The 23458-nt window shown below is 45.6% G+C and overlaps 1 pseudogene; it reads left to right on the top strand.

Annotated features, from left to right (window-relative positions):
• Positions 1 to 410: 410 nt before the first annotated feature.
• Positions 411 to 23002, top strand: LOC123333222 (annotated as a pseudogene).
• Positions 23003 to 23458: the final 456 nt, after the last annotated feature.

The raw sequence follows: 23458 nt of genomic DNA, 5'->3' as shown, positions 1-23458 counted from the left end.
GATTAAAATTCCAGACTTACAAAACATAGGCGATGCATATAAAAGAGAGAGAGTTGTAAACAATCACTTTTACCATATGGTTCATAAGAAGGAAGAGGGTACTTATCACCGTATTGAAAAACTAATGAAGGAAATGCCTGGATTCTTCAGCCCCAGGAGAGGCTTGCCTCTCCTCTTAATTCTTGAATATTCAGGAATTGATAAGGAACAGAGATTCCTGACAGATCCAAAACAGCACACAGGAAGCCTCCTGTTAAATGCTTCCTAACAAAGGAGCCCAAAACAGGATGTGCTGAGCCAGGAAGGATCTGGCGCGTCAGGGCTAGGCTTGTTTCTCAAGGGACAAGCAGGAGGGTGGGATTAGGCCAGGGTGGGGCGTGGTGGGCAGGATGTTTGTTTGATATGAGGACTCAGATGTGAGGGTGTTCACTTCCCCCTTTTCTTCTCTGGGTATATCTGGGCCCAGAGAGTGTGTGTGGTTATTGCAGAGACACACAGAAGGCAGCTGCATCTGCAGAGGAGAGAACAACTGGATCTTGTTCACACTCAGCCAGAGGAAGTTTCCTGGGTAGGCAGGTGGCATAGGATCCCCACCCATCTCCCCATCCTCAGGATGAATGTCTGAGAAAAGGATGATTGACACTAATTGACAGAAGAAGGAACTGGAAGCTCAGAGAGGTGAGGCCATGGCCCGAGGCAGTAGGTTAAGCAGGGGCAGAGCCTGGATGTGGAGGCAGGTGTGTCTGAGGGCTGCCTCCCGCCTTTGGGGCTCCTAAACAGAGCAGAGGGAGGGCGGCACCTGCTCAGGTGGGCTCAGCTCAAGATGTGGACTCCTGAGACATGAGCGGCGACCCCAGAAGGAAGGTGTATGTTCCAGGTACTCAGCCCTTTAGGAATTTGGAGAAAGTAGAGGGGGTGGAGGAGGATGAGGGCGTCACACCCTCTCTTCCTGTGGCCACCTTGAAGCTACTCTCAGGGTGCTGTGCTGATGCTGATGTGGAGAAAAGGGTTTCTTCTGAGATGCAAGGAATAACAGTTTATTCACACACCCTGTCTCTGAAGAGGGACATGAGACCAAGCAGGGAGATGCAGGGCTTTGCCTTTCTACACTTGCTGGGTCCTCTGCTCAGGATGTGGTTTTGAGTGATGGGAGGTCCTATGTGGGGAATACAACCCAGATAGAGTGTTTCCAAGCCAATTTGGGTCCTCTCAGCCATGCACCTTCAAGCCAACCTACTGACACTGGGTTGTGGTATAGGAAACTGCAATGTTTATTGAGGGGCACCAAGCAAGGAGTCCTGTCAGTTCATTTCAGTTCAGCAGCTCAGTCGTGTCTGACCCTTTGTGACCCCATGGACTGCAGCATACCAGTCTTCCCCATCCATCACCAACTCCCGGAGCTTGCTCAAACTCATGTCCATGGAGTCGGTGATGCCATCCAACTGTCTCACCCTCTGTAATCCCCTTCTCCTCCTGCCTTCAATCTTTCCCAACATCAGGGTCTTTTCAAGTGAGTCAGTTCTTCTCATTAGGTGGCCAAAGTATTGGAGCTTCAGCTTTGGCATTAGTCCTTCCTATGAATATTCAGGACTGATTTCCTTTAGGATTGACTGGTTTGATCTCCTTCCAAGGGATTCTCAAGAGTCTTTTCCAGCACCACAGTTTGAAATTATCAATTCTTTGGAGCTCAGCTTTCTTTATGGTCCAACTCTCACATCCATACATGACTACTGGAAAAACCATAGCTTTGACTAGATGGACCACTGTCCCCAGAGTAATGTGTCTGCTTTTTAATGTGCTGTGTAGGTTTGTCATAGCTTTTCTTCCAAGGAGCAAGCTCCTTTTAATTTCATGGCTGCAGTCACAATCTACAGTGATTTTGGAGTCCAAGAAAATAAACTCTGTCACTGTTTCCATTGTTTCCACATCTATTTGCCATCAACTGATGGCAAATAGACTGGACTGGGTGCCATGATATTAGTTTTTTGAATGTTGAGTTTTAAGCCAGCTTTTTAAATCGCCTCTTTCACTTTCATCAAGAGGCTCTCTAGTTCTTCTTCTCTTTCTGTCATAAGGGTGGTGTCATCTGCGTATCTGAGGTTATTGATATTTCTCCCGGCAATCTTGTTTTCAGCTTGTGCTTCATCCAGCTCGGCATTTCGCATGATGTACTCTGCATATAAGTTAAATAAGCAGGGTGACAATATACAGCCTTGATGTATTCCTTTCCCAATTTAGAATCAGTCCGTTGTTCCATGTCCAGTTCGAACTGTTGCTTCTTGACCTGCATACAGATTTCTTAGGAAGCAGTTAAGATGGTCTGGTATTCCCATCTCTTTAAGAATTTTCCACAGGAGTCCTGGTAGCTAGTGCTTAAAGGGCCCAAATTCCTGAATACCTTCCCAAAAAAGGTTTTCAGAAACAGGGTAGGGAGAGCATTGTGAGTGTGTGATCAGCTCATGGATATTCTTTTGATGAGTAAGTGATGAGGTAACCAGGATCAAAATCATCAAGCTTCTGGTTTCAACTGGTCTGGGGTCTACATCCTTGCAGTTAACATACTTGCAGTAAACTTCTTCCATCTGGTGGTACTTTTGGTATCTGCAACACAGCTCAAATGACATGATTCAGAATATTATCCATAGCTCTTGAGAAGGAAATAAAAGTTCTTGAATTTGTTTAATGGCTACACAATGATTATTTTGTCTTGCTAACTCTTTTGTTTTGTTTGTTTCTACATTTTCTCACTTCTCTGAATTAATTTATTCTTTGGAACTTGGGGAAGGCCTAGGATGCTAACATTTTTTTAGGTAAATAAGGTAGGCAGAGGACATAGGGTGGAGGAGAGTTCTGTCCTGGGAAGGTGTCTTTGGGTCCTGCTTGGTCTCGTCCCTCTGTCCCCTGCCCCCTTTTTCAATACTCCTCAATTGTGACGAGGAACAGGAATGGGACAGGAAAGGGAATAAAATTTTAGAAATAGAAGTTAATTATAAACCTGCCAAGGAACTCATTTTTAGTTTCCATTCTCTTCTCACCTTCCCCCAAATTTTGAGGTAATAAAGCAATGACCGCTTTGGCTGCTTCCTGCTGAAATGCGGTGTGGTCCTGCCTCAATTTGGGGAATGGACACAGTGTTGGAAATAGTCCCTAGACCCAAGCTTAGCACCAATATTTTGTATCATAAAAACAAAATACATTTCTCTTTGATTGCTTTGTTATAGCACCTGAACAAATATTTGAAAATTAGTAGGTAAGATAAGGATAATGATCAAAATGCACTATATGTTATTTTCTAAATTTATTCTTCTATTTTAGATGTCAACCAGGAAAGTAATTTTTCAGTATTTTCTCTTTATGCACCTTCTAGTAACCAAGTAACATCTTCAGTTCAGTTCAGTTCAGTTGCTCAGTCATGTCCAACTCTTTGCGACCCCATGAATCGCAGCACACCAGGCCTCCCTGCCCATCATCAATTCCTGGAGTTCACCCAAACTCATGAGCATCAAGTTGGTGATGCCATCCAGCCATCTCATCCTCTGTCGTCCCCTTTTCCTCCTGCCCCCAATCCCTCCCAGCATCAGGGTCTTTTCCAATGAGTCAACTCTTCGCATGAGGTGGCCAAAGTATTGGAGTTTCAGCCTCAGCATCAGTCCTTCCAATGAACACCCAGGACTGGTCTCTTTTAGGATGGACTGGTTGGACCTCCTTGCAGTCCAAGGGACTCTCAAGAGTCTTCTCCAACACCACAGTTCAAAAGCATCAATTCTTCGGTGCTCAGCTTTCTTCACAGTTCAACGCTTACATCCATATACATGACCACTGGAAAAACCATATAGTCTAAATTTTGGTTTTAACTTTTTTAGGAGTATTAATCATCTATAACAGGAGCTATTGGCCACTCCACATGTCTCTTTTTCAAAAATAAAAATACAATTTAAAGCAATTTTATTATCTTATACTATTCTGGCTAAAGAATCTAGTGTCTTCTTCTTGGAGGCAGTAGCTTGATATATTTCATTTGCCATTACCATTCCTAAAGTAAGACAAAGTTTTTATAATTACAAGACAAGATCTTGAGGCTGTCAGGTTGCAGTTGGCAGCTACTAGCAGATATTGTTTTGAGAACAGATGGTGGTATCTTTAAATCTGTTACAGTTTAGGAACCTCAAGTTCTTAGTAATAATATGTCTAAAACCATGTCCACAATGGCCATTAGCTCCATTTTCGATGTCTGAACCACAGTTACTCCATTTTAACTTTTAAATGTATTTTTTTTCCTTTAATGGTTAAAGAATATACAATGTATGTTTAATAGGTCACAAGCTTGCTGTTTTGTTTAGCCTAAAGTTTAAATTAAATTCTGTATAAGCCAGAAAGTTTTTCCCATACTCAAGTATGTGAACATTTCCCCCATCATTTTGCCCTTTTGATTGCAAATTTTTCCATAGAAAGCACTGATAATCAATATATTTGTTCCTCGTTACCAGAGTGGTTGCTTCCTTCCATGAGTCCATCATATTCCTTGGTGTTAGGCCTACTTTTTATTTATATGTATATATTTGCTTAATTATCCATGTTTAGGGAAAATTAATCAGACATAGGAAACAAGTACAGAAGTATGCTGATGGGGAAGTACTATACTTAATATTGATGACTCTAAAAATGTGTCTATTAATTAACAAACCACAACCTTTAGCTTTAGTACCAGAGATTAATTTAATCCTGAATATTGTTCAGGTCACAAAAACCTAAAATTCATTTGCATTAGTTTCTATTATATTTAAAAATGTTTGATTTGCATGCTTTTACTTTTCTTTACCAGTTAAACAGAGCTCATTTAAAAGTTAATTTTGGTAAAAACTGCCCAAAGAAAAGAGTCTGATGCTGGGAAAGACTGAAGGCAGGAAGAGAAGGGGATGACAGAGGATAAGATGGTTGGATGTCATCACCAACTTGATGGACATGAGATTGAGCAAACTCCAGGAAATGGTGAAGGACAGGGAAGCCCAGGGTTCTGAAGTCCATGGGACTGCAAAGAGTCAGACATGACTGAGCAGCTGAACAACAACAACAATAGTCCAAATAAAACATAGTATTTATACTGTACACATAGACATATTATATCAATACAGTAGAGACATCATAGCTTCATTTTTAAACTTCTTCATAAATCTGAGTACTTTAATACACAACAATTGTTTATAAATTTTACCTAATCTTCCCTCCTTGTTGTAGTTCAGTTCAGTTCAGTCGCTCAGTTGTGTCCAACTCTTTGCGACCCCACGAACAACAGCACGCCAGGCCTCCCTGTCCATCATCAATTGCCAGAGTTTACCAAACTCATGTCCATTGAGTCGGTGATGCCATCCAACCATCTCATTCTCTGTTGTCCCCTTCTCCTCCTGTCCTCAATCTTCCCCAGCATCAGGGTCTTTTCAAATGAGTCAGCTCTTCACATCGGGTGGTCAAAGTATTGGAGTTTCAACTTCAGCATCAGTCCTTCCAATGAACACCCAGGACTGATCTCCTTTAGAATGGACTGGTTGGATCTCCTTGCAGTCCAAGGGACTCTCAAGAGTCTTCTCCAACACCACAGTTCAAAAGCATCAATTCTTTGGAGCTCAGCTTTCTTTATAGTCCAACTCTCACATCCATACATGACCACTGGAAAAACCATAGCCTTGACTAGATGGAACTTTGTTGGCAAAGTAATGTCTCTGCTTTTTAATATGCTGTCTAGGTTGGTCACAACTTTCCTTCCAAGGAGTAAGCGTCTTTTAATTTCATGGCTGCAATCACCATCTGCAGTGATTTTGGAGCCCAAAAAAGTAAAGTCAGCCACTGTTTCCACTGTTTCCTGATCTATTTCCATGAAGTGATGGGACCGGATGCCATGATCTTAGTTTTCTGAATGTTGAACTTTAAGCCAACTTTTTCACTCTCCTCTTTCACTTTCATCAAGAGGATCTTTAGTTCCTCACTTTCTGCTATAAGGGTGGTGTCATCTGCATATCTGAGGTTATAGGTATTTCTCCTGGCAATCTTGATTCCAACTTGTGCTTCCTCCAGCCCAGTGTTTCTCATGATGTACTCTGCAGCTAAGTTAAATAAGCAGGGTAACAATATACAGCCTTGAGGTACTCTTTTTCCTATTTGGAACCAGTGTGTTGTTCCATGTCCTGTTCTAACTGTTGCTTCCTTACCTGCATATAGGTTTCTCAAGAGGTAGATCAGGTGGTTTGGTATTCCCATCTCTTTCAGAATTTTCCAGTTTATTGTGAGCCACACAGTCAAAGGCTTTGGCATAGTCAATAAAGCAGAAATAGATATTTTTTCTGGAACTCTCTTGCTTCTTCCATGATCCAGCAGATGTTGGCAATTTGATCTCTGGTTCCTCTGCCTTTTCTAAAACCAGTTTGAACATTTGGAAGTTCACGGTTCACATACTGTTGAAGCCTGGCTTGGAGAATTTTGAGCATTACTTAAGTAGTATGTGAGATGAGTGCAATTGTGTGGTAATTTGAGCATTCTTTGGCATTGCCTTTCTTTGGGATTGGAATGAAAACTGACCTTTTCTAGTCCTGTAACCACTGCTGAGTTTTCCAAATTTGCTGACATATTGAGTGCAGCACTTTCACAGCATCATCTTTTAGGATTTGAAATAGCTCAACTGGAATTCCATCACCTCTACTAGCTTTGTTCGTAGTGATGCTTCCTAAGGCCCACTTGAGTTCGCATTCTAGTATGTCTGGCTCTAGGTGAGTGATCACACCATCATGATTATCTGGATTGTGAGGATTTTTTCTGTACAGTTCTTTTGTGTATTCTTGCCACCACTTCTTAATATCTTCTGCTTCTGCTAGGTCCATACCATTTCTGTCCTTTATTGAGCCCATCTTTGCATGAAATGTTCCCTTGGTATCTCTAATTTTCATGAAGAGATCTCTAGTTTTTCCCATTCTATTGTTTTCCTCTATTTCTTTGCACTGATCGCTGAGGAAGGCTTTCTTTTTTTTAAATTTATTTATTTTAATTGGAGGCTGATTACTTTACAATATTGTATTGAGGAAGGCTTTCTTATCTCTCCTTGCTATTCTTTGGAACTGTGCATTCAAATGGGTATATCTTTCCTTTTCTCCTTTGCTTTTCACTTCTCTTCTTTTCACAGCTTTTTGTAAGGCCTCCCCAGACAGCCATTTTGCTTTTTTGCATTTCTTTTTCTTGGGGATGGTCTTGATCCCTGTCTCCTGTACAATGCCACAAACCTCTGTCCATAGTTCATCAAGCCCTCTATCAGATCTACACCCTTAAATCTATTTTTCACTTCCACTGTATAATCATAAGGGATTTGATTTAGGTCATACCTGAACGGTCTAGTGGTTTTCCCTACTTTCTTCAATTCAAGTCTGAATTTGGCAATAAGGAGTTCATGATTTGAGCCACAGTCAGCTCCTGGTCTTGTTTTTGCTGACTGTATAGAGCAACTCCATCTTTGGCTACAAAGAATATAATCAATCTGATTTCGTTGTTGACCATCTGGTGATGTCCATGTATAGAGTCTTCTCTTGTGTTGTTGGAAGAGGGTTTTGCTATGACCAGTGCGTTCTCTTGCCAAAACTCTGTTAGCCTTTGCCCTGCTTCATTCTGTACTCCAAGGCCAAATTTTCCTGTTACCCCAGGTGTTTCTTGACTTCCTAGCTTTGCATTCCAGTCCCCTACAATGAAAAGGACATCTTTTTTAGTATTAGTTCTAAAAGGTCTTGGAACACAAAGTGATGTTGGTGTCAGGATTTTCTGACATATCCCAAAGGAAGTCCAGCTTGGCTCTTATCTCTAAGAAAAAGAACTTTGATCCCATCTCTTCACAACAAGTTTTTTAAAAGTTAGCATTAATTGAGCACCTACTCTGTGTCAGCCATCATGTGAAGCACTTTGCATGCATGATCTCAGTGTTCTCCACAATAAAATTGAACAGATGAAGAAACTAAGGCCAAAAGTAGTTCAGTAACTTGTCCAAGGTCACGTAACCTGCCCCTTCCTTACAGGTTTCATCTCTTCTCAACCTGAGGCCGTTCACTGCCAGCAAATAACATGTAGGAAACATTCTTGATGGGATCTTGAGAAGGAACAACCTCAATCCCAACCTTAGGATCCTGCCTGGAGGAGGTGTGTCTGCCAGGAGAAAGCTAGCCTGGGGGGATCTTCCCAAGAGGATCTGGATAAAATTCCTGGCACACTTGTGTGGTTTACCTGGACAATTTGGCCTCAGCCACAAAACTCTCCCAGGCATTGTCTTCAGTGAGCAGGAATTGCAGTTCTTCCCTGTTTACTGCCTCTGGGAAATACTCAATGATGATGTCAGTAAAGTTTTTGCTCTCTACACATAAAAAAAAGAAAAAAGATTAGAAGAACTTATGGTGGAACCTAAATGGTATTGAGTTTAAAGTGGCTCATCAGTAAAGCATCTGCCTGCAATGCAGGAGACACATAAGACTCAGGTTCCATCCCCAGGTCAGGAGTATCCCCTGGAGGAGGAACTGGCAGCCTATTGCAGTATTCTCGACTGGAGAATCCCATGGAGAGAGGAGCCTGGCAGGCTACAGTCCACGAGGTTGCAAAGTTTGGACACGACTGAGTGACTGAGCAAACAAGAACTCACATAAAGTGGCTCAGGTTCACCTTCCTGAGCAAAAGTCATCTGGGGTACTGTTAATGGATTCACCTGGGCTTACAGGTAGACCTTTCCCCTGCCCCTAATTCATAAGTTGAAATCCTGATGCATCCTTCCCCCTGCAATGACTGTATTAGGAGATAGGGCCTTTAAGGCAGTAATTAGGTAAAAAGAGACCATAAGTGCAGAGCTCTAATCCAATAAGATTGGTGCCCTTATTAGAAGAGACATCAGATTTCTTTCTCTCTCTCTACCCCCTCAGCAGGAAGGCTCCTAATTTTTTTCCTTTTTCCTGCATCACTTAGGGAGAAAGGAAACTAGAACTTGCCTGGAGGGAACCCACAGAAGTAACTCTGTATTGATTGATTGGGGAGGAGGTGGGTGGGAGAAACAATGGAGTTTCTGGGTGTCTGCAGGGGTGCTTGAGATCAATAGGACCTGTATCTGCCTGAGGCAGTCACTCCAGGTAAGCATGTGTTTATATATGGGAGCACTGGGCAAATGCCCTAACACAGCATGGGGGAGGGGCGATGCTAGAGAAAGAGGTTTCCACCTGAAACTAACACATTCCAGGTAGAGGGGACAGCAGCACATTGGGCAGGACCTACTGTGTGGCAGGCACTGGCCCAGGACATGGACACACATGATATTTCACCCTCATGAACACATAGGGAAACATTTATTTCCATTTTACAGGTGAAGTCAGTTAAGGAGCTCCAGGTCACACAGGTGGGATGCGGCAAAGGCCAGACTGGGGTTTAGCTCAGGGTCCGCTGACCCTCACAGAGGAGCTTAGTGGACAGCAGGGCAAGATGGAGGAGACAGCCTCTGTGGTGATGCCCCAGGGCCTGCGAGCAGGAGGAGGCTGAGACCAAGGGAGAGAGTAGGAGAAGCTCCGGGATGCTGGGAGGCCACCTTCCCTGCCCCTCCTGGCCTTGGGGACTCCCCCTGCTGTCCCCCCTCCCTGTCCTGCCCACAATTCTGAGTCAGTTGCTAATGACAGTGGGAGAGGGAGTGAGCACCTTAAATGATGCTCTCTTGAGAGAACCAATCCTATTTCCTTTTAGGTTCCCCAGAAGAGAGTCATCGTGAGCAGAGGAAACAGGGTTGGCCCTCTCTTGTAGACTTTCCTGAGTTACTAAGACTATGGACTTCCTATCAAGTCCTCCAAAATAGACCTATGGTCAAGTGGAAATAAGTTGAGGTAGAAAAGAGCAGTGTGCTCTCAGCCCTTCCTGGGAACTCTGCATCCATCCAAATGGCCTTGATCACCCAGCCTGGGCCACTGGGACCAAAGTCACTGGTGTCATTGTTGCCTTCATGGACAAGACTACAGGGACCTAGACATCACCAACTCAATGCACATGAGTTTGAGCAAGCTCCAGGAGTTGGTGATGGACAGGGAAGCCTGGCGTGCTGCAATCCATGGGACTGCAAAGAGTGGGACACACGACTGAGTGACTGAACTGAACTCAACTGAGACTATAGGGGTTGTAGGTGACATGCTCAGAATGGCTAAGTGGTGGTCTTAGGGCCCTCTCCCAGGTACCATGGGAGCAAAGCAGAGGACTTCCTGGGGATTTCTTGGACGAAGTCTTGCCAGGATTGGGCTTTGAAAGATGAGCATAACTTTGCCATGTGGTAGGAGCAGGTGTTTCTGGAAGAAGGATCTGAGGGAGGAAGTGCCTGGAACCTGAATGAGTGTGCCCCTCAGCAGCAGGAGTATGACCAGTATGCAGTGAGCAGCTGGCATCTTCTGGGACTGTGCAAGTGCTGGCAGTGCGAAGGTGAATAAGGCAGGCAGGCTGGCGAGTGAGGGTGGATGGAGAGGGTCGAGGGGCTGGGAAGAAGGCCATGGAGTACACGGAGCACTATTGGCAAAGGCCCTCACAGTCTGTTGGTTGTGGGTCGTCCTTCACAGAGCCCAAGGCACAATGTACTTGGTCATGAAGGACTGAACAGGATAGGACTGGGCTTGTGTATCTAAGGGAGTCAACAGGGAGGATGGGATTAGCTCAGGGTGGGGCCTGGTGGACAGGGTGTTTGTTTAATCTGAGCAACCCAGATGTAAGGAAATTCACTTTCCCTTTTGCTTCTCCAGGTATATCTGGGCCCAGAGGGTATGTGTGGTTTATTGCACAGCTGGTGGCTGCATCTGCAGAGCTGAGAACAACTGGATCTTGTTCACATTTGGCCAGTGGAAGACCCCTGGGTGAGCAGGGGGGTAGGACCCCGCCCATCTCCCCATCCTCAGGACAACTGCCTGAGAAAAGGATGATTGTCACTAGTTGACAGAAGGAAACAGAACCTCAGAGAGATGAGGTCATGGCCAGAGGGGCAGGTTAAGCAGGAGCAGAGCCTGGATGTGGGGTCAGGTGTGTCTGAGGGCTTCCTCCCACCCCCAATGCCTCTAAACGGTGCAGAGGGAGGTTGACACTTGTTCAGGTGGGCTCAGCTCAGGATGTGGACTCCTGAGATGTGAGCGGTGATCCCAGAAGGAAGGTAGGTGTTGGCGGTGCTCAGCACTTTAGGAAATTTGGAAAAAGCAGATGGGTAGAGGACAGGAGAATCAAAGCTTCTTCTCCTATGGCCTGGCCACCTTGAGGCTGCCCCCAGGGTGGGGAAAGGGTGCCTTTTGAGATACAAGGAATCCAGGTTCATCACCACCCTGTCTCTGAGTGTCTGCTCAGTGCCAGGTCCTAGAGGGAAACTGAGGCCTGAGAGGGGAAGGGCAGGAGACCAAGTGGGGAAATGCAGGGCATTGCCTTCCTGTGCTCTCTGGGCCCTCAGCTCAGGGCTGCCCATGATGTTTGATCATGTGTGGGGAAGATGGTCCAGATGGAGGAAGTGAGGAGGGCTTACTACACAATGTCTACATTCAGTTCAGTTCAGTTCAGTCACTCAGTCGTTTCTGACTCTTTGCAACCCCATGAATCGCAGCACACCAGGACTTCCTGTCCATCTCCAACTCCCAGAGTTCACTCAGACTCATGTCCATCGAGTCAGTGATGCCATCCAGCCATCGCATCCTCTGTCGTCCCCTTCTCCTCCTGCCCCCAATCCCTCCCAGCATCAGAGTCTTTCCCAATGAGTCAACTCTTCGCATGAGGTGGCCAAAGGACTGGAGTTTCAGCTTTAGCATCATTCCTTCCATAGAAATCCCAGGGCTGATCTCCTTCAGAATGGACTGGTTGGATCTCCTTGCAGTCCAAGGACTCTAAAGAGTCTTCTCCAATACCACACTTCAAAAGCATCAATTCTTCGGTGCTCAGCTTTCTTCACAGTCCAACTCTCACATCCATACATGACTACTGGGAAAACCATAGCCTTGACTAGACAGACCTTTGTTGGCAAAGTAATGTCTCTGCTTTTGAATATGCTATCTAGGTTGGTCATAACTTTCCTTCCAAGGAGTAAGCGTCTTTTAATTTCATGGCTGCAGTCACCATCTGCAGTGATTTTGGAGCCCCCAAAAATAAAGTCTGACACTGTTTCCACTGTTTCTACATAATGTCTACATTATTATCCTGGTTTTGCAATATTTAGATAAAAAGTCAAACTGTAGACACATTAGTGTAACAGGAGGGGTGTAAGCTTAGATCTATGTGTTTAGACAGGCAGAGATAAACTTAGGAACTTTGGGGTTATTAAAATCATATTCCTGGGACTTCCTTGGTGTTTCAGTGGTTAAGACTACCTGCTTCCACTGAAGGGGTTGTGGGTTCAGTCCCTGGTTGGGGAATTAAGATCCCACATAGTGGGCAGTGCAGCTAAAAAAAGAAATAAATAAATAAAAACAGAGTGTACAATTTGATCAGTTTAAACAAAATAAAAGAAAATCACATTCCCTACTTACATACCAGTGTCAGAAGGCCTGGACTTGGCCTTTACCCTGCCTATGGAGAGCGGTGTGACCCTGGACAAGCCACCTCCCCAGGGACTGTTTGTTCAGTTCTCTTACCCATTTTAAAAGCTGGTTTCAGTCTGCTTATATGGGTTTGTAGCTCCTCTGTGTGTTGGGGACATTCACCTTTATCTTCTCTAAGTATTGCAGACATTGTCTCCAGATCTCTTGCATTTTGATTTGGTTTATAGTGTCCTTAGCAATTTCTAATTTTTAAGAGGTCCAATGGTTTCTGGGATTTGTGTCTTGGTGAGACAGTTTTCCTCAAGTTAGCAGTATTTTTCCAGTATGTTTTGTATAATGTTTTCATTTCTTCCAGTACGTTTGTAGGTTTTTTTTTCATTCTGCTTTACCTTTAGATCCCTTTAGGTTTCACTAATTGATTAGAGCTTTTTGTTTCTTCTTCTTCCTCCTTTTCTTCTGCCTTCTACCTTCTCCCTCTTTCCTTTTTTCTCCTCCTCCTCTCCTGCTCTCCCAGACTCCCTACCTTCCTTCCTGCATGTCTGCTGCTTTATCTCCTTAAAGCAGGATTTACTTAACAGGTACCTACTGCAATCAAAAAAGAATACACTGTTTTTTTCTGCCTTTAAAGGAGCCTCCAGTGCAGTAAGGCATTATTCAGATTTTAGCAGTAGCCCATGTCTTTCCACAATTCTCTCTTCCTCTTTCTCCTGCTGTAAAAATATCATGGCTGGAGTAAGGAAACATGAGGAAGTACAGGTGTTTCCTGCCACCTGCAAGTACAGTATTCCTACAAAAGCTTTCCTAAACCAAGATGGCCTAGTGTGAAGATATAGGCCTCACTTCACAGTTTACTGGAAGAGGGTGATCTTTTGGAAAGCAAGGGACGTCCATAAATGGAAACACTCAGAAATCTGACGGTTCTGTCAGAAAGAGCTTCTATCAAGACAGATAAGGAAAACAAATGGAATTACCCAACTGCAGGTAAAAGAGGTGTGGTGCTGTGTCTTCAAGAAGTTGGTAATTTCATGTCCCACTAATGGGTCCCACACCTCGTATTCTAGCCAGGCTGTGTCTGGGAGGGTGGAGGGAGCCCTGGAGGCCCTGGAGCAGGAGGAGCAACAGAGAAGAGACAGGGCACCTGCCCAGTGCTGGGAGCTTCAGAAACTCCACAAAAACAGACCCACAACCAGGAAAGTACAAGATTCCAGGGGGGCCTGGAGAGGAACTGGGGGAGACAGCAAGGGGAGGAGGCTTTGGAGTGGGAACTCTAATTACAGGTAACATTTCTCCTGGTGAATCAGGTGGGGAAAGGCCTTGGTGGGGCAGCCTAAGCGAAGGCCTGGAGGCTGGGGGGGTGGGGATCAGAGACCAGGGAGCTGGGAGTCCTGCAGGTCCCTTGACCAGGCCCTGTGGAGTCAGGAGGGTGAGGAAGACAGGAGTAGGAGCATCAGGAGGGCCTGGCGATGGGCTAAGGACTCTGCACTTGATCCTGCCCTAACCCCTCCTTCCCTGCCCAAGGTGGATAACTTGCAGCCACATGGAGGGAGATGTTTGGTGAGAACCTCTGCCCACATGGAGGGGAAGCCTCTGCATCTGGCCATATAGTTAGGTGGGGAGTCTTTTCAGGGTTCTTCTCTCTCCCACTGATAGGATTTTCGGGCAGTGACTAATGAGAGGCTAACAGAGGAGGATGCCCTGGATAGTAATCCAGCAGTGGAAGCACTGTCCAGCATCCACACCCAGCTGAGGCCACAGACAAGGGTCAGGACCAGGACAAGAACAGCAGGAAAGGATGGAAGGATGAGGTGGAGGGTCCAAATGCATTTTCAAGTGTTTGGCATCATCCAGGATCAGCCCTTCCTGCCCTCACCTCCTCCTCTCTCTGCCTTGGCCCTTGGTCCTTGTGTTTCCCAATTTCAATTGGCTGCCCTGGCTCCTGGGGTCCTACAGCTTCGAGGCAGAGAAGGAGGCAGGGGACCAGCCAGTTCTCTCCCACGTGCCTGGAGACGGGCCTGTCTGTGTAAATTCTCTCCCATCCACACAGTCAGTGCCCACAGCCTCCGTCACCAGGCATACTCTCTAGTAATCAAGCTGATGGTTATTATTCTTGAGGGGAACCCTGGGCATTGCAGAGGGAAGGTGATAGAAAGAAAGATTCTAGGATCAGGGCTCAGGTTAGGGGGTTTGGGGGAAACTCTAAGGAAGTTGGGCCACTCTAGACTGGATGCTGTAGAGAATGGCAGGGGCAGTTTTACCAATGATTGTCTCAGTAACTCTATCTACTGAGAGGGGAGACTGGAGCAAGTATAAAAGTGCAATTGGTAAATAAAAGGTAATCATAATTATCAGCCAAGGGAGTGAGTGTGAAGACTCTGGGTTCCTGTCACCGCCATCCCTGCTTTTTATTTATTATTATTGTTAGCAGCAAAGTGAGAAGAAGCCAGGTATGGGATCTTGAGCCCAGAGAGTGGGTGGGATCCAGTTCTCCATGAAGAAGGTTTCTGACCTTGGGCAAATCACAGAACATCTATGCTTCAGCTTCCTTAGCTGTAAACGGGGATACAGCCGTACACACCTCCTGGTTATCAGAACAATATGGATTATAATTTATAAAGCCTTAGAGTAACTACCAGTGCAGAGCAAAATCAGAAATACAAGCCACTCTCACGAGTAGCTGTTACTGTAACTATAAGGACCTTTACTGTCATTTCAGTCAGGTCTCAGCAAGAATACTTAAATAAGTATTCTTTCGCCTTCTTAAAATACTGCCTTAGTATAATTAACACGCTTATTTTCTCATCTCCCAACACAAGATAGTCACAACCGGAACCAAAAGAAGTTCTCTCTATGTAAAGATCTGCTATTTAAAAAAATAACAGAACTGGTAAGACAAAGGATGGACACCGTCACATATGATATCTGTGAATGTAAATTTGTACAGTTTCTTTGCATAATAAAGTAGCTTAAGTATGAAAAAATGTTAGGTGTTGATACCCTTGGATCCAATCATTCTACTTCTAGAAATAGCTAATGAAAGAATCTTAAATGGAGGCAAAGTTTTATGCAAGAAGAGTGTTCTTTGCACTATTACTTACATAAAGATTTAAAAACAGCCTGAAGTCCAACAATCAGGAGTGGACAGCAAAGATGACACCATTCAGGTCCTCAGCTGAACAGGGCAGGGCTGCAGGGATTGGAGTGGGGCTGGTGGGACTCCAGAAAAAAGGTTTGTGAGATAAAGGCTATTGCAGAAGTGAGGAAGATGTGGGCCGTGGGAGCTACACCACCGGGAACTTTATCAAGGCAGGGACTCGAGCACAGAGTGCATAACATCATTTTGCAATAAAAAGAGTCATTTTCCGATTAACATACATCCACAAAGAGACATTTTTTGTACGTTAAAGCAAGTAAAGCATAGTCATCACAAACCTGGAATTTGGATCAGAAAGACTTGGGTTCAAGGCTGGGCTCCAGCAGAAATGGGAAAACTTGGACTGACCTAAGTTTACATGAGTTTCAGGAGCCTGCATGTCATAGACAGTGGATCAATATCACCTATAAACAATTAGTAACACAAGCATTCCCAACCTCATGTAATTTCCAGGGGAACCCTTCCTGCCTGTTCTTCTGTCTCTGGTTTTATTGCTCCTATAACTTCGCAAATGGCTCTCTCCTGTCTGATTATCCTCTCTCGTACCCCAACAGGAGAGCGGAACTCTGACTGGGGAGGACGGAGGGAAGATGAGTAATTTTCCTTAACAAGTGATCTGCAGAGCCCAGGGGACAGAGAACCACGCTGGGTTAAGGCCCAGGTGGCACTGGTGGCTGTCCAGGGGAAACCACCCAGGACCTCGCCCCTCGCAGCCCCCTCAGCCACTGCTCACATGTCATCAAACCCACAATCTGTTTTCTCTTCCCCAGGGTGAAATGACACCTTCTTCCAGCCTGACACGGACGGGTGAGCTGAAGGGAGATCTCTGAGACCCTGCTGCTGCCACCATGAGCTCAGAAGATCCCAGGGACCGCTCAGGTAGTCAGCCACCTCGGCTCTGGCAGGTTCCTACTTGTGACCCAGAATTGAGGGTGGTGGCTCCAGGCCAAATCAACCTGCCCAGTAATCAAGAACCAAGAAAGGCGTGGATAAGCATCCCCAGAGAGGTCATGCGGACTCCCCTAACACTTGGCGGTCTGTCCCCACAGCCTCTTTCCTGGTCCTCTCCTCAGGGAGCCACAGACAAGATGCTAACTTCCTCCCCAGCCTCCTGACCCCCAGCTAATGACTCAGAAGTGAGGCAGGGCAGCCCATGATGGGGGGCGGGCACAGCAGAGCAAGTCCCCAAGGCCAGGTGGGACAGAGAGAGGAGGTCCCCTGGAGCTTCTCCTGCCCTCTCCCTTGTTCCAAGTCTCCTTCTGATCCCAGACCCTGGGGTATCAACACAGAGGCTGTTTCCTCCACCTCTCGCCCTGCTGCCCACCCAGCTGCTCTGTGAGGGTCAGTGGACTCTAAACTGAACCCCAATCTGGCCTTTGCTGGCTCCCACACCTGCCTCTCAGATCTGGAGCACCTTTTCTGACCTAACCTGTAAAATGAGATGAATATTTCCCTATGTTGTGATGAGAACTGAATATAATGTGTGTCCGTGGCCTGGGCCAGGGCCTACCACATAGTAGGTCCTGCCTAGTGCCGTGCTGTGCCCTCTACCTGGAATGTGTTAGTTCCAAGTAGCAACCTCTCCCCTTCTCTAGAATCCCCTCTCTCCTGTGCTGTGCTAGGGCACCTGCCCAGTGCTCCCATATATAAACACCTGATTACCAGGTGACTGCCTCAGGCAGGTACTAGTTCTCTTGTTCTCAAATGCCCATGCAGACACCCAGGTGCTCAGTTGTTTCCTCCACCCACACCACCCTAATCAGTCAACACACAGATGTAGTGCTGTGGGTTCCCTCCATGTGAGCCCTGAGTGATGCTCACCTTTCTCCCTTAGTGATGCATGAGAAAAAGAAAACCTAAGAACACTTAATACTTCAGGGAAGAGAGAGAGGAAGAGATCTGATGTCTCTTCATTTAATAAGGACACTGATATTACTGAATTAAGGTCCCACACTTGAGGCCTCATTTCACCTAATTACTGCCTTAAAGCCCCCTATCTTCTAATACAGTCATTGCAGAGTCGGTGGGTCTGGGCGTTAACTTATGAATTGGGGCTGGTGCATACAGTCCACCTGAGACCCCAGATAAATCCATCAACAGCATGCCAGATGAATGCTGCTCAGAAAGGTGAACCTTAACCACTTATACTTGATACTGTTTACATCACATCATAGTTTTTCGAATCTTCAATTTTTATTTTCCTGTCTAGAGAGCCAAAGCATTTTTGAGGATGTCACTGAGTATTTCTGGGAGAGTGTGAGATGGGAACAACTGCAATTCCTGCTCACTGAAGACGAACCCTGGAAGAATTTTGTGATCGAGGCCGATTTGTCCAGGTAACCATGCAGGTACACCAGGAATGTCACCAACATGCCCCAGGAAGATTTTCCCAGGCTACTTTCCTCCAGGAAGATCCTCTGGTTGGGGGCGAGGATGTTCCTCCTCAAGATCCTATGTGGAATATTTCCTCCGTGTTATTTGTTGGCATTGATGGCGTTGGGTTGAGAAGAGACAAAACCTGCAAGGAAGGCATGTTATATGACCTTGGACAAGTTACTGAACTACTCTCTGCTTCATCACCTGTTCAGTTTTATTGTGAGGACACTGAGATCATGCACGCAAGTGCTTTTCATGATTGCTGACACAGAGTAGGTGCTCAGTCAATGTTAATTTTAAAATAAGCTTGTTGGGAAGATCAGGGACCTTCTTCCTGAGGATGAGAAAAAAGAAGGACTTCCTTTGGGTCAAGTCTGAAAATCCTGACCCAAACATCATTTTGTGTTCCGGGGTTCTGACTAGAATTCTTTCATTCCCCATCTTAGGAATTATACCAACACTGCGGGTTCCTGCTGTCCAATAAGGCAGAGAGGCTGGAGGGGAACTGGCTGGACCTGGTGGGATCATGGATCTAGCCCTGCCCAACTCTGGGCCTGTGGGTTTCAGACTTTGAGTCCCAAATTTGTTATGTATTATGTGTCCAGTGGGAATAGCAATTCAATCTGATGGATTGTAGTGACGGCCTCAGAGTGAACTGCAGAGTCAGTGGTGGGGAACAAAATGCAATCATCTTGTCCAAAGAACCAGGGAGGCCTGGACCAGGCTCAGACCTAGGGGTCAGGGTGGAGCAGAGGGTTCAGGTTGGAGGACCAGTAGGCAGGCTTGGGCAGCAGGCCAGGACTAGAGTGAGGAGAGTGGGCCCCAAGGACACAGAACTGAAGGGGCTGTGACCCTAGCAGAGGTCCTGGGAGTGGGAGAGGGAACATTTCTTCCCTTCCTGATGGGATCCCCTCAAGCTGGGCTAGAGGGCCCTGGGAGACCCTGCCCTCCATACCCTTCCTGGGACCTGGATTCTCACTCCATCTGGGACCCTCTTCTAGTCTACATGGAGCCGCCCTGTCACTGGGAAGGTCGTGTGGCTCAGTGAGCCCTCCAGGGTCATAGTAAGTGGCTGCGATTGTGTGTCATTTGAGCGATTCTGAGGAGCCTCACTCATCCTCACCAAAGAGGAAAACACTTCCTCCACCAGCTGTGCAAGTGCTGGTCTCTTCAGGCTCAGCCGTTCAGATGGGTGTTTCCTCAAGTCTCTTGACTCTTTAGAGGTTCCATAAAGTTGCACACAGCCTTGGGGTGCAGGCTCATGAAGCTGTCACAAATTAACATGTGACCCCTGAGAGGTCAGGGGTGCTCGGCGCTGGGTCAGGAGTCAGTGAGGTGGGCTGGAGGGCCCACAAAGAACAGGGCTCACAGCACATCTCCTGCTTCCCAGTCAATATGGGCAGTGGACAGACCCAGTGTCTTTCTGCTGAGAAGGCCAAGGGTATCAGGCTTGGGTGAGAGCAGAATCCAGGCAAAATGATCGTTAAGGGTCCTTCTAGCTGAGTTTTGATTAAAAAGAAATAGAATTCTAGGTGCACAGTTAGCCAATCTGAAAAGCGTGAGGGCACAGTCCTGGGACTGTTCTTACTTTTCCCATCAAGGGCAAATTTGGGGGATCCCACAACCACTCTCAGACTCTAGAACTCTGTAGAAGGATGCACAGACTCACTTAAAGCTTCAGGATTCCAGTTATGGTTTATTACAGGGAAGGATGAAGTTTCCCATCAGCCACAGGGCAAAGTCTAGGCAGGTTTCACACATGAAGCTTCCATTGTCCCCAGGATGCATTACTGTCTTGGATCCAGTGTGGCAGGGCACATGGAGCACTGCCCACCAGGGTGCTCACCCTATTTAACAAAAAATTACCCTGACCCGTCATCTCCAGCCCCTCCCAGAGCTCAGACTATTGTCCTAGAGCCCAGCTCCTCCAGAGGTCAGAACTGATACCACGTGGCCCAGAGGCCCACCACATGTCAACTCATCATACTGTCCAATGGCCAAAGTCCCAGGCAGAAGAGGACATTCTTATCAGCCAGAATATTCTTGGGGCCTAGTGACCATATCCTAGCAGCCAAGAGCAGAGAACAAGAGGGCTCCTCACAATACACTAAGGTCCTTGAATGAAGGGTTTTCTGCTCTAATCCCAATCAATTCTCTTTGTTTATCTGTGAAGTTCCCATTTTACACACATTCTGGAAGTGATGGTATTGGTCTGCCTTTGAGGTGTCTTTATCAAATATCTCTCTTAAGTTAAAGGTATCCTAAGATGACCTTCGCTTATTTATTCCATGATTGAATAAGTATATGGAGCACTAACAATATCCAAATGAGGGTTTGCTGCTGCTACTGCTAAGTCACTTCAGTCGTGTCAGACTCTGTGTGATCCCACAGACGGCAACCCACCAGGCTCCCCAGTCCCTGGGATTTTCCAGGCAAGAACACTGGAGTGGGTTGCCATTTCCTTCTCCAATGCATGAAAGTGAAAGTGAAGTCGCTCAGTCATGTCCGACCCCCAGCGACCCCATGGACCGCAGCTTTCCAGGCTCCTCCATCCATGGGTTTTTTCAGGCAATAGTACCGGAGTGGGGTGCCATTGCCTTCTCCTGAAATCAGTAATAGACATGTAAAAATGCTAACTCTGGTTCTGCATAATTACTTGAAAAAAATAGAAAACAAGCAAAGTTGAAATGCCAAAATATCTTCATGACATTCTGACATTATTAATGAGAAATGACAACGAGCATGGTGATGTTTTTCATTGCTGTGAAATAAAATGATACTGCCAGGGCTTTTAATCTCTTTTGGAACACAGCCCTTTATATTTCAGAGTAACTAGAAAGGAAACTTTGGCAAGATTTGCTGTGATTTTTGCTTGTTTGGTCGATTGAAGAACAAAGGTGACAACCCGTTTTATGACTTCTGCATTGGCCTATAAACATCATGGTCCACCAGATCTGTCAGTAGCTAAAAGTTCCATGGCCAAATTCCATTTTCCCCTTGAGAAAGTAAAACAGTGGATTCCCAAACTGCTTTAAACAGTCTTTGGGGTGTAAGACTCATACATCGGTCATTATTCATCCAAAAGCCTCAAAGATTATCTTTTGTGTTATATTATCTTGAGTTTATGAATTGAGAAATGAAAGGGGCTTACCAAAAAGCACATTATGAATTAAAGTCACAGACTAAAACAAGCTCTCTGGCTCTCATCCAATGGTCAAATCAATTATAATGGATCCTAATCTTTTAAAGTTTGTTTTCGATTTTGAAAAAAAAGATGTTTGAACTTTTATGTTTTTAAAATAAAGGTATATGATAAAAAAATTCAAACAGAAGCACAAGCTGAAAGTAAAAACTCCAATCTAGTCTGCATATCTTTAGAAAATAATTTATTTTTTGCATGTATAATCATATGCATATTGGAGAAAGGCATGGCGACACACTCCAGGAAGGTTGGAAAAATTATTACATTAGTAAAATTCTTGTGATTTATAATAAAATTTCTGTGGTTTATGCAGGATAGACCTTGTTGAGCCTGTTTCATAGACAAGCAAACTGTCTTTCTAAGGCTTTAATGTTCATTGTTACAGGGAAGAGGCAGATGTACTCCGTGAATATCTGACCAAGGTGCAAACAGTCTTGGCCAGGGAGGACCAAGACAGGCTCCAAAAATAACAGCAGAAAAAGGAGAGGTTTTTGAAGGAGTTTCCTCAGGTAAAACAGGAGCTGAAGGAGAAGATAAAAAAGCTCCATGCGCTCGCAGACAATGTTGACAAGGTGCACAGGGACTGCACCATCTCCAATGTGGTAGCTTCCTCCACCAGCATTGCGTCTGGCACCCTGAGCATCCTTGGGCTGGTTCTGGCACCCTTTATGGTAGGCCTCAGTCTGGGACTCTCAGCCACTGGAATAGGGCTGGGAGCAGCATCTGCTGTAACAGGTATTTCCACCATGGTGATGGAAAATGTAAACCTGTCATCAGCAGAACCCAGGCCAGTCACCTTAACACAGCCGAAATAAAATCCTATGTAAATGATCTCTACCAAGTTAAAGATTTGGGGAGGCATATTCGTGCCATCAGGGTGGCCAGAGGCAACCCTGAATTACTACCCACTGCTCAGCACTGCATAACCACCGGGCAAGTCCTTGTCCAAAGTGACCAGCAGGTGAGTACACATTTCAGAGGCACAGCTCTGGCAGCAACTAGAACAGCCCGCATCAGGAGTGGAGTTCTGTCAGCTTTATCCATGGGGCTGGATGTGTACTCCCTGGCGAAAGATGCACAGGACTTGCAGGAGGGGGCAAAGACAGCATCGGCTGAGAACATGAGGCAGAAAGCCCGGGAGCTGGAGAAGAAGTTGGAGAAGCTCACCTGGATCTATGAGAGTCTGCAATAGGGCCTGACTGGGCCACCCCTAGAGCAATGCAGGGACCAGGGACGTGTGCAGGGTCAAGGGGAGAAAGCACTTATTTTGGACTGAAGAAGACACTGAGGGCAGAATAAGGGAGAGACAGGGAGACTAGCAATGAGAGGCCAGGAATAGGGGAGCTTTGAAAATGGGAGAAAGCCAAAGAGTTAGGATTGTAGAGATCCAGCACAAGTAGCAGGGGCTCCTCTATTGCCCTCCCCAGGGTCCAATAATCCAGCAAGAAGGGTTTCCCCTGGTGATGGTCTCTAGCCCTACTTCTCCAGCATCAACTCACCTTTAAACTCAGTAGGGAGTGACTTGTTTGTTTCCACGTTTTATTAAAGTATAGTTGATTTACAATATTGTATTAGCTTCAGGTGTATAGCAAATGATTCCATTATACGTGTATCTATGTACATATTTATCCTTTTAAAATTTTGTATAAGTTCTTCAGCTCAGTTCAGTTAGTTGTTCAGTCATGTCCGACTCTTTGCAACCCCATGGACTGCAGCACGCCAGGCCTCCCTGTCCATCACCAACTCCTGGAGTTTACCCAAACTCATGTCCATTGAGCCAGTTATGCCATCCAACCAGTTCATCCTTTGTCGTCCCATTCTCCTTCCATCTTTCCCACCATCAGGGACTTTTCAAATGAGTCGGCTCTCTGCATCAGGTGGCCAAAGTATTGGAGTTTCAGCTTCAGCATCTGTCCTTCCAATGAATATTCACGACTGATTTCCTTTAGGGTGGACTGTTGGATCTCCTTGCTGTCCAAGGGACTCTCAAGAGTCTTTGCCAATACCACAGTTCAAAAGCATCACTTCTTCAGTGCTCAGCCTTCTTTATGGTCCAACTCTCACATTCGTACATAACTAATGGAAAAATCATAGCTTTGACTATAGCAGAATTTGTCAGCAAATGATGTCTCTGCTTTCAAATATGCTATCTAGGTTGGTCATAATTTTTCTTCCAAGAAGCAAATGTCT

The sequence above is a fragment of the Bubalus bubalis genome, chromosome 4 (genome assembly GCF_019923935.1).
Source record: "Bubalus bubalis isolate 160015118507 breed Murrah chromosome 4, NDDB_SH_1, whole genome shotgun sequence".
In the NCBI taxonomy this organism is placed as follows: Eukaryota; Metazoa; Chordata; class Mammalia; order Artiodactyla; family Bovidae; genus Bubalus; species Bubalus bubalis.
The sequence above is the reverse complement of the archived record's forward strand: the minus strand, read 5'-3'. Positions and strand labels throughout refer to the sequence as shown.